The sequence below is a fragment of the Elephas maximus genome, chromosome 25 (assembly GCF_024166365.1).
Source record: "Elephas maximus indicus isolate mEleMax1 chromosome 25, mEleMax1 primary haplotype, whole genome shotgun sequence".
Classification (NCBI taxonomy): Eukaryota; Metazoa; Chordata; class Mammalia; order Proboscidea; family Elephantidae; genus Elephas; species Elephas maximus.
Window position 1 is genome coordinate 20,277,210 of NC_064843.1, and position 9,172 is coordinate 20,286,381.

Consider the following 9,172-nt stretch of genomic DNA (forward strand, 5'->3'; position numbering starts at 1 on the left):
GGCTGTGTACCAGTCCACTATATGTGTCTTCAGCGTTGCCCGAAGATAAATGCTTGGAGACACCTTCATTTTTGGCCACATTCCTACCACCTGATCATTATTTCCTTTCCTGAATATTTCTCTTTAAATGGATTCACTCTTTAAGCTTAGAATTAAAAAAAAAAAAAAACTATATCACTACCATAAATGGAAAGCCAGAAATGTTTTGTTCTGTTTTTAATAAATAGAATGGCAAGGAAGGAAGGACAGAAAGACAGAGGAGGTGCTAGAATGCTCTAATTCATTGCCATAAGTCAATTCCAACTCATAGTGACCCTATAGGACAGAGTAGAACTGTCCCATAGGGTTTCCAAGGCCATAATCTTTATGGAAGCAGACTGCCACATCTTTTCTCCCTTGGAGTGTCTGGTGGGTTTGAACTGCCAATCTTTCAGTTAGCAGCAGAGCACTTAACCACTGTGCCACCAGGGCTCTTTGTAGAATGTTTTAAGTGAGCTAAATCCTCATGTACTGGCACAAAAATAAACATAATGTTAAAGATGATAAATCCACACATGGCCACTTGAGCACATTATTTAGCTCTGTGCAAGTCACAGCTAGAAGAAATAGTCACCAAGGCTAGAAGTGGTTGCCATGACAATTAAGGATATGAAAAGATGCTCAACCTCCTAATAAAACCAGTGGCTGTGGAGCTGACTTGACTCATAGCAACCTCATGTGTGTCAGATTAGAATTGTGCTCCATAGGATTTTCAATGGCTGATATTTCAGAAGTAGATTGCCAGGCCTTTCTTCCAAGGCACTTCTGGGTGGACTTGAACCTCTAACCTTTTGGTTAGCAGCCAAGCATGCTAACTGTCTACACCTCCCAGGGACTTCAAACCTACTAATAAAACATTTTAAATATAAAAGTACACTGAGATACCATTTCTTGCCAATTAGATAGCAAAAATCAATAAGACTGATCTTCATTGGAATAGAATTGGGGAGGATGTGGGGAAATGAGCACCTGAGTATGAAGCTGATGGACAAATACGGAAGCACACTCTCCTTGGGAGACAGTTTATCAATATCAAAATTACAAAAGCACTTCCCTTTTGACTCAAGAATTCTTACAGGTAGCAGCACACATGTTCAGAGGACGTAAGTGCAAGATTATTAGCCGCTTTACTGTAATACTAAAAGGCTAGTATCAATCTCAGTGTCCTTCAGTAGGGGCGGGTTAAATCCATTATGGTCCATCCCTGCAAGGATACTGTGCAGCTTCCTAAAATAATAAAGCATTTATTTATGTGCTGATATGAAAGACCTCCAACACACATCATTGGTGGAAAAGCAAGGTACAGAACAGTATTTATAGCATGTGTCTCTTACGCTGGGTTTTCTAGAGAAGCAAAACCAGTGAAGCATATATAGAGAGAGAGAGAGAGATTCATCTCAAGGAAATGGCTTACACGGTTGTAGAGGCTGACAAGTCCCATGTCCATGGGTCAGGCGTCAGTCTGGAGGCTTCTACTGACTCACATAGGTGCAGGGCAGACAAACCCAAGATTGGCAGGTCAGACTGCAGGCTACTGGTTCACAGGCTGCAGAAGCTGATGAATCCAAGATCGACAGGTAAGCTGCTAGCTCAAGTCGCAAGAAGCGGAGATCAGATGATGAAAAGCTGGCTGCAGAACCCAGAGCAAGAGCCTTGCTAGAGCATTCATTTATAAACTGCAGGCAGGCCACATCCCCCAAGGAAACTTCCTTTCAACTGATTGGCTCCTCATAGCAGATTTCATCATGGAGTGGATTACATCATTACATAACTGCTAAACTACATCATAACTGCCAAACCACTGAGAATCATGGGTCAGCCAAGTGGGCACACAACCTTAACCATTACAGCATGTTACCATTTCTGTTTTTTTGTTAATATTTATATTAGATGCTGGCACATGCGTAATATATATCTGGGAAGAGATGTAATAAATTGGTAGGAGTGGTTGCCTTTGGAGAGACGAGCCAGGTGGTGGAGATGGAGGAAGGGGACTTACTTTTCCGTTTACCTCTTAGCACCTTTGGAAACTATTACCACGTGTCTGTATCGCCTATTCAAATAAAAGTGAAATAATACTGTGATGGCTTCCGGTGGCGGCAGGGGTGGGGAGGGAGGCGGGGAAGATTGCTTTTAGTCTCGTTTGTAAGTATCACTTGTTTTACAAAATGTCTTAACTATCAAGAAAGAGGAAAGAAATAAGCAAAGAGAGAAAGGAAAAGCAAGATGAGGTCTCTACGGACATCAGGGTCAGGTGAGGGCAGGTAGCCTCTCCTAACCATGGCATGTTCCTGGAGCAACCCCTATAACAAGGCCCAGCAGCTCCTATAGTTTCCAGCAGCCTTTATCTAGTTTCTCTCTGTCCTGCCAGGTTGGAATCATCCAAGTAGCTAGTGACCCAGTTCCCAGAAATTCTCTCCTGCTGTCCTTTTGTAATGGCCCTGGGGGCTGTGGGGCTCTTGGCAGATGCTACATCTGTGGGCACAAAGGGAAGCTTATTCTCCACTGAGCAGGGCGAGTAGGATCCATCAGACTGCCAAAAACTACCCAGCTGGGGTGGGGCATCCCTCTCTCCATGGGTCTGGGTCGAAGGGTGCTGTGCTGTGGGTGGAGGATAAGGGATTAGTCAGTCTCCCTTCTGTCTCGGTTATCTATTTCTGCATAATGAACGACTCCAAAACTTAGTGGTTTAAAACGATAATTTACTATTATCTCTCACGGTCCTGTGGGTTGACAGGGTTCAGCTTGGTGGTTCTTCCGTGGGGTCTCTCGTGTAGTTTGTGGTCAGAAAGCAGCTGAGGCTGAAGTCACCTGAAGGCTTTGTTGGGCTAGACATTCAAGATAGCACCTTCACTCATCTGTCTGATGCCTCAGCTGAGTTGCTTGGAACAACCTGGGACTGACTGGGCATCTTTTTCTCTCCATAGCCTCTCCATGTGGCTAGCTTGGGCTTCCTCAAATCATGGCAGTCTGAGTGGTCAGACTTCTGCAATGTCAACTGGCTTACCCCGGGGCAAGTGGGACCAAGGTGGAAGCTGCAAGGCTTCTTATGACTTAGCCTCAGAAGTCAGGCATATCATTTCTGCCATATTCTATTGGTTACACAGGGCCAGCCCAGAATGAAAGTAGGAGGGATGCATGGTTCTTGGGAGGCCTTGTTTGGAGGTCAACTACCACAATGTTTCTTGCCATGCAACTCTTTTTTCCCTTAGTTCTCCTCCTACCTCATCAGCCAGCCCTCCTTGTGCATCAACTTGGTTGGGCCGTGATTCTCAGTGGTTTGGCAGTTATGATGTAGTTTGGCAGTCATATGATGATCTGACGACTTCCATGATGAAATTTGATATGCTGGGATCACCTCCATTTTGGGATCTGCCATGAGTAGTCAATCAGTTGAAAGGAAGTTTCCTTGGGGTTGTGGCCTGTATCCAATATAGGTGGACTCTCTGGTAAGGCTCACCAGTTTTCGCTCACTCTGGATCCTGAAGCTGGCTCCTGTTCATTTGACCTCAAGTTCTTGAGACTTAAGCTGGCAGTTAACCTACCATCTTGCCTGTTGATTTTGGGATTCGTTGGTCTTCGCAGCCTGTGAGCAAGAGCCCTGCTGTCTGACCTGCGGATCTTGGGTTCACCAGCCCCTGTGGTTACGTGAATCAGGAGAAGCCTCCAGCCTGATCCACAGACTTGGGACATTCCAGCCTCTACAACTTCATGACTCATTTCCTTGACATAAATCTCTCTATATAGATATTTGTTAGGAGCCCTGGTATGGTTAAGAGCTATGGCTGCTAACCAAAAGCAGCAGTTTGAATCCACCAGTTGCTCCTTAACTCAATAGCAGTGAGTTTTTTGGTTTAGTAGTACCTCATTGTGATTTTCATTTCCATTTCCCAAATAACTAATGATAGTGAGCATCTTTTTATGTGCTTATTGGCCATTTGGATATTTTCTGAAGTGTCTGTTTAAATTTCATTGCCCTTTTTCTTATTAAATTGTTTTCTTGAGTTGTAAGAAAAAAAAATCCAAACTTGTGACTGTTGAGTCAATTCCAGCTCGTGGCAATCCCATGTGTTACAGAATAGAACTGCTCCACAGGATTATCTTGGCTGTAATCTTTATGGAAGCAGATTGCGAGGCCTTTCTTCTGTGGTGCTACCCAGTGGGTTTGAACCACCAACCTTTAGGTTAGTAGTTCAGCACAAACCATTTGTGCCACCCATCTTTCAGTTGTAAGAGTTCTTTATATACGTGCTAAATGCAGCTAAGAAGGTGTCTTAGGCTGGGTTCTCCACAGAAGCAAAACCACTAACGCATATAAATATCTATATAAAACCCCATACCCATTGCCATCAGGTTGATTCCAACTCATAGTGACACTATAGGACAGAGTAGAGTTGCCCCCATAGGGTTTCCAAGGCTGTAATCTTTATGGAGGGAGACTGGCGTATCTTTCTCCCTCAGTGCAGCTGGTAGGTACAAACCACTGACCTTTCAGTTAGCAGCCAAGGACTTTACCACTGTGCCAGCAGGGCTCCTTGAGATACCTGTACATATCCATTATTAGCTAGAATTAAAAAGACTAATCATACTGTTATGGATTGAATTGTATCCCACAAAAATGTATGTCAACTTGTCTAGGCCATGATTCCCAGTATTGTGTGATTGTCCACCATTTGTGATCTGATGTGCTTTTCCTATGTGTTGTAAATCCCACCTTTATGATATTAATGAGGCAGTATTAGAGGTAGTTATGTTAATGAGTCAAGACTCAGTCTATGAGATTAGATTGTATCTTGTGTCACTCTTTTGAGATATAAAACAGAGAAGCGAGCAGAGAAACAGGGGGACCTCATACGCCAAGAAAGTAGTGCCAGAATAAGACAGAGGTCCCCACGTTGTGGAAAATTCCACCGCCTCAAGCAGCTTGCTTGGCACACTCCACAGCTTTTCATTAACATCCTGGTTCCCTTTTCCTTCACTGCTGCCCAGAACTAGAGGAAACTGGTGGAAACCAGTTTAGGTGTCATGTTGATAATCTGGATAACCTTTTAGCTCATTAAGTGCCTCATACACAGTAACTTCCCCACCTCTTGGTGGAGTTTAACCGCCATTTTCCGAACATGTGATGCATGAAGTTACATGTAAACCCATTGCACCTGCGTAGTATGATTAAGAATGTTGCTGATGTAACTTGTATGAATTTCCTGCTTGTAAATCCCATAAAAGTAACCTTTCCTCTTGCCCTCACTGAGCAGTCTTGGGGGCAGCAGCCTCAACTGTTCCTTTCCTTGCCCAATGAAATAAAGGAACCTTTCTAATCTCCTACCTCAGTCTCTTGTTTATTGGCTGAGATGAGTCGCTCCAGGCAAAACCTGGGGTTTCCACCTGGCAACAAGGAGAAGAGCCTGTCCTTTGGACCCACAGTTCCTGTGCTGAGAAGCTCCTAAAGCAAGGGAAGATAGATGATGAGGACCTTCCTCCAGAGCTGACAGAGAGAGAAAGACTTCTTCTGGAGCTGGGGCCCTGAATTTGGACTTCCAGCCTACTAGTCTGTGAGAGACTAAACTTCTGTCTGTTAGACCCATCCACTTGTAGCATTTCTGTTACAGTAGCACTAGCTGACTAAGACTCATACCAAGTGTTGGCAAGGATGTGGTGCACATAGATTTCATATGCTGCTGATGGGAAGGCAAAACGTGGGACAACCACCTTGGAAAAGAGCTTGGCAGTTTCTTGAAAAGTTAAGCATGTACCTTGTGGTCAAAGTTAAACATGTATCATATGGAAATATGATATGACTCAGCCAATCCACTCCTAGATATTTACCCAAGGGAAACTGAAGTGTTTGTCCACCCAACAAGTTGTACAGAAATGTTCAGAATAGCTTTACTTGTAATCACTAAAAACTAGAAACAATCTAAAAATTTCATCAACAGATGAATAGATAAATAAATAATGGACTATCCATACAATGGAATACTACTCAGCAATAAAAAGGAACAAATTATTGAGACCTGAATCACAGATGAATTTTAAAATCATGCCAAGTAGAAGATCTCAGGCAAAAAAGAGTATAGGCTGTGTAATTCCACTTACATACATTCTAGAAAAAATGCAAACAAATTTATCGTAATAGAAAGTAAGTTGGTGGAGGAAATGGAGGAAGGAAGGAGTTACAAAGAATCAAGAGGAAATTTGAGGGATGATGGGTATGTTCACTAACTTAACTGAGGGAATGGTTTCATGGGTATATACACCTGTTGAAAATGATCAGATTGTACACTTAAAGTGTATGCTGTGCCATCTACTTCAATTATTCTTCAATAAAGTTGGGTAAAAATTGAATCAAAAGAAGAAAAAAAAAAAAGAAGACACATATTTGGGAGAATACAAACCAAACAGTTAACAATTGTTACCCTCAGAGAGTGGGACAGTTGACAACAGTTACCTTCAGAGAGCGGGAGTGGGGGACTTGTTTCCTTACACACAGCTTTCTAGTTTGAATTGTTTACGACAAAAATTACTTACAAGTTTAAATAAAAAATCAAAACAGTTTTTGCCTCCAAGCCTTGGCCTACTGCGAAGAAGATCTGTCACGTGACCTGAAACCAACCAACTTAACAAGGCCAAGAAGCAAGTCATTCTGCCAAACAAAGACACCTCCTGGACTTGAGCCAAAGGTTTCTGGGGGCAAATTGCCATCTGGAGACAATGAAAACTGTGCTCCCTCAGAACAGGGGCTTTATTTACACCTTATATCTACATTCTAGACCAGGCTGCATGTATGATTGCCCAGGAAGATAATGGAGTCATTAATCTCTGCCCAGCCTGGGCTCCTCCTGCCAGCTTCCCAGTGGCGTAATTAAACCAGCAGGCACCTGCGCATCAGCCTCCACAGTGTCTGCGGGACAGAGGAGCAGGGCATCTCTGGACACCACCATTCTCACCCTCTTTTCTACCTTGTTCCTCCCCCATTAATGTAAACTCACTGCCCTCTAAGGTTCCTATCTAATCTTTAAAGTTGATGTTGTCAATTTGAATCCAATAGATAGGGTCACCGTGAGTCGGAAAGCACTGGACAGCTATGGGGTTTTGGGTAGATAGTTCTTAAAAAGAGCATAATGCTCAAGGCAGGATTTTTAAATAGGTAAAACCAAACACTAGATTAAGATTTCAGGGGATACTTTTGGTATAAGGTTTAAAGATTATCTCAGGACAATAGTTTTGGGGGTTCACCCAGCCCCCGTGGCTCCAGAAAGACTGAATTCCATGAAAATTTGAAATTCGGTTCTGCATTTCTTCCCCCGCTCCTTTGATCAGGATTCTTCTGTAGACTCTTTGATCAAAATGTTCAGTAATGGCAGCCAGGCACCATCTACTTCTGGTCTCATGCAAGGGAGGCATCTATCAGAGGTTTTGACTTCATTGATCTGAGATACAATCAGGATGTCAGCACTTTTTAATGTACAGCATACATTTGGTAGAGTGCATTGAGTACACGACCTTCAAATGGATAGCCTGATGGTTTTTACACACGTGTACACCCATGTGACCACCGCCCAGTTAAGGACATACAACATTTCCAACACCCCAGAAAGCTCCTTCGTGCCCTTTCAAGATAGGATGAACAACCATCCAGGTTTGCCTAGGACTGAGGGGTTTCCCGGGAAGATAGACTTTCAGTCCTGAAACCAAGAAAGTCCCAGGTAAACTGGGACAAGTTGGTCACCTTACTTCAAGATCTACTCTCCCTCCTCCACCCCCAGGTAACCACCATTCTAACTTCTAATCTAGCCCAGAGTTTTAAAAGTCCCTCAGGTGAGTCTGATGTGCAGCCAGGGTTGACTCTAGGGTGTAATCAGAATCACCGGGAACTCAAAACAAACCCAACCCATTGCCATTGAGTCAATTCCGACACACAGTGACCCTATAAGGCAAAGTAGAACTGATCTATAGGGGTTCCAAGGCTGTAATCTTTACAGAAGCAGACTGCCACATTTTTTTCCCATCAGCTGGTGGGTTCGAACTGCTAACCTTTCAGTTAGCAGCCAAGCGGTTAATCACTGCACCACCAGGGCTCCTGAATAATCAAATTGCTAGGCCTCACCACCAAGAGTTTCTAATTCAGTAGGTCTGTCTTGGAGCCAAGGAGCCCTAGTGGCACAGTGGTTAAGGGCTCAGTTGCTAACCAAAAGGTCATTGATTGAAATCCACCAGCCCCTCCACAGGATAAAGATGTGGCAGTCGGCTTCCATAAAGATTTTAAAAAAGAATCAAACTTGTTGCTGTCAAGTGGATTCCAACTCATAGCGACCCTATAGGACAGGGTAGAACTGCCCTACAGGGTTTCCAAGGAGCAGCTGGTGGATTTGAACTGCTGACCTTTTGGTCAGCAGCAAAGCTTTTAACCACTGTGCTACCAGGGCTCCCTGTAAAGGTTATAGCCTTGGAAACCCTCTGGGGCAAGGGGTTTGGTTTTTGGCGTCTTAGAGCCCAAGAATTTGCATAGCTAACAAGTTTTCCCAGTGATACTGATGCTGCTGATCCGCGTACCTCACTTGGAGAACTATGTCTAAGCCAATCACAGTAATTTCACTCCCCCTTTTTTTTTTTACTGGCTAGGCTTAAGCACATGATGTATTTCTGGCCAATGAGATGTGAAGAGCAGGCTGCTGGGAGCTTCCGGAGCACCATTCCAGTAAAGTCTATTAAATGGTACCTTGGATTGCTCATGGGGCAGTTCTGTCTTGGGACAGGGTACCTGGAAATGATTTTTTCCACTGATAAAGAGGAACACGAGAGAGAATGTTCTCCTCTTTAAAATTCAGTCTTGTTTGGGTGTGTCCTCAAACTGTGGCCACCATCTTGTGACCTTGAGGTAACAAGCCTGAGGACAAAACAAGAACTGATCAGGATGGCAAAGAAGAAGGCGGGAGAAAACCTGGGTCCTTGAAGAAGTTGTTAAACTTCTGAATCAACCAACCTTCCTTGGAAATTTCTTTCCTTTTTGTTTAAGTCACATGTAATTGGGTTCTCTCTTTGTTGTTGGAAACATCTAACGCTCTGCTACTGAAAGTGTAGTCCAAGGACCAGCAGCATCAGCATCCTCTGGAAGCTTGAAGGGCAGAATCTC